We start from the raw sequence: 2,801 nt of genomic DNA on the forward strand, positions 1-2,801 counted from the left end.
GATGGCGTGAAATTCGTGAAATTTATCAATTTTCTCAAATCATTTTTTGACAACTTAATAATATTTCATCCAAAAAGACTATTTAATTTAATTTTAATAGTTTTAAATTAAAAGCTTGAATATGTATATAACTAATTAAATTTAGTAATATTTTCATTCCTGTATTAAAAATTTAACTACTATTTCATTTAAAAGTTATAGTTTTGAAATAAATTAAAAGAATCAAGCTTTGTTTTATTCAAAATAAAACAAAGAGTTTTGTTTATCTTTGGAATCATATTTTTAAAACATATCATTTTTTTGGGCCTGTTTAATTTTAACTATATGTGTTTATTTGGGTGGATGATTCCCGTGAAAGTTAAAAATACTACTTTTTTGTGTTCTTTTCTCAATTAAAATGAAAATTTCGATTTTGTGAAAAATTATATTAGTTTTGCTAATTGATTTTAAATTAAGTTTTTGGAAAATGAGCGAAAACCCTAAAAAAATATGTTTAATTGGCTAAATGTCGCAGAAAATTCAATTTATTCTACTCATTTTGACTGGTAAGATTGTTAAATCCTGCTTTGATATGAAATTAAATAAGATGTAATATGATATAACAGAAAACATTCTAGCTTTATTAGTCGAATATTATAAGAGCAGTTCAGTAATACGCGAGCCCTACATTTTGTTTCAAAATATATATAGAGCCCATTCATAAAGCAGGAGGATTTTTTTTGTATCGCATTCAAATTTAGTGAAGATTTTTTTTTAGTTTATTGAAGAATAATATATAATGAAGCATAAAAAGTAGTTTCTGTGATTTAAACATAGGATTTTCAGAGTTATTTTAACATTTTTCAAGTCCCGCGAAACTTGCGTGAAATTTGGTGTTTTGAAATTGAGGTCCCCGTGAAATTTGCAATTTTCGAGCGTGAAAAATCACTAAGCCTAATAATAAAGCAGCGTTTGCCCAAATTCGAACTTTCATGCCACCCAAAAGAAAGGACCACTTTTCGACGGCAGATAAAGTGAGAATCGTGTTTGGGAAAAATTTCCCCCCACCTCCACCTGCCTGTGTGTGTGTCTTTTAAAACCGCGGAAAAATCCAAAGGAAAAAGCAAACCAGTTGTGCGAGAATTTTCATTTTGAAAAGTATGCCACCATCCATTCCATTCAAATCTCCGCGGTGCTTCCATCCACGATGTGATGATGTTCGTGTTTGCCAACGTTGTTGGAGGAAATATTATTTGAGTTTTCACTTGTACGCACGTTTCACGGCGATGATTTATGGATGGCGTGGTCTGGCAGTTGCCAAAAGGCAAATCGAATCGGAATGGAAATTTTCTCATTTATCATGATTTTTAAGAGATAACGGATTTTGTTTGAGGAGGAAGAAATGCACGTTGCCTAATACGGGATGAGATTCAAGGTAGTTTGCACTGTGAAAAGCAATTTAGTTTTCTTGATACAAATTTTAAAAATTTCTTGATACAATTATTTCTTCATTCGTACTGAAAGATTTTTCATTTTTATTTAGGATCTAGATTGTTTTTTACAGTGCATGGATTGAATCAGTTTCGCAAAGTTCACCCAAGAACGAAACTTTCAACTGTGGCCACTTAAGGTGGCAAGGATGAATGGCTGAAGAGTTGAAACTTGCGAGCATTTTTCTCCAAAAAAGTTGTTGAACCGATGCGAAGGATATGCTGGGAAAGTTTATCGGATCTCAGCATTTCGGAAGGCCAATTTTAAAACACAAACAAACGAAAAAATTACGAATTATTTTCGAAAGTGTGGTTTGACTTGCCTAAGTCACCTTTGTGATTTAATAATGATTTGGAAAATTCGAGTGATAAATGGTTGTATTATAACAATCATGAAATCGTGCAAATAAAAACTGTAAGAATGTTTAAGATTATAGATAGAGGATGTACAAATTCAAATCACAATTCACACTAAAAGAATCATGCCGAAACCCGGGATCGAACCGGGGACCTTTAGATCTTCAGTCTAACGCTCTCCCAACTGAGCTATTTCGGCACCTTATAAAATTTCAGCTATCTACGCGTGGCGAGTCGTACAATTCCCAGCGACAAAAATAAAACAACCAAGTGTGAGGAGAAAGTGATAAAAATGCAAATAAAATAAACATTCATCACCGGTATCATGTCAAGAAAATGTGAAGAAAGTACTATTTTTAAGCATTCAAATAACATTCATGTATGCGCGTGCGTTACGTTATGTTTGTTATGTCGATTTCTTGAAGTTTCTGGTTATAATTAAAAATGCGTTGAGTTAATCAAATTAATTTTTAAATTAATGCTGAAATTTGTATGACCCAATCTCACCCCTCAGACCCAATGTCACCCCTGATGACGGTACGTTGCATCAATTCGTAGAAAATAATAGCCATTTTTGGGTTCGATTCATCAATGCTTCATAAATTTTCCAATTCATAATGAGTGAAATTCAACTTGTAAAAAAAATGTCAATAAATAAACGACCAGAAAGCCAACAAGTTTTCTTCAAAAAAAAAATTAGGAGTTACATCACACAATAAATTTAAAAAAAAATAGTTAAAGTAAGTCATTTTGTGTTAAGTGTAGGTCTACCTTTTTTATGTAGATAATAAATTTAGCTTTTGCTGTAAATATTTCCAGTTGGCATAAAGATATAAAAACAACATTGAATGTTACTCTGAATCGTTATTTGTCATATAGCAACCATTGTTATCTTGGAAAGAAAAAAATCTGCAATTTTGGTTTTACTCTTGCACAAAAACCTAGTAAAAAGTAAAATTCTACTAGAACCAACTA

The 2,801-nt window shown here is 31.5% G+C and overlaps 1 non-coding gene across 1 annotated transcript; it reads right to left on the bottom strand.

The window, feature by feature from the left end:
- Positions 1-1,952: 1,952 nt before the first annotated feature.
- On the bottom strand, positions 1,953-2,025 carry Trnaf-gaa (transfer RNA phenylalanine (anticodon GAA)). The gene has a single exon. It is a non-coding gene; the product is annotated as a tRNA-Phe (tRNA).
- Between the last annotated feature and the right edge of the window lie 776 nt (positions 2,026-2,801).

The sequence above is a fragment of the Culex pipiens genome, chromosome 3 (genome assembly GCF_016801865.2).
Source record: "Culex pipiens pallens isolate TS chromosome 3, TS_CPP_V2, whole genome shotgun sequence".
NCBI lineage: Eukaryota > Metazoa > Arthropoda > Insecta > Diptera > Culicidae > Culex > Culex pipiens.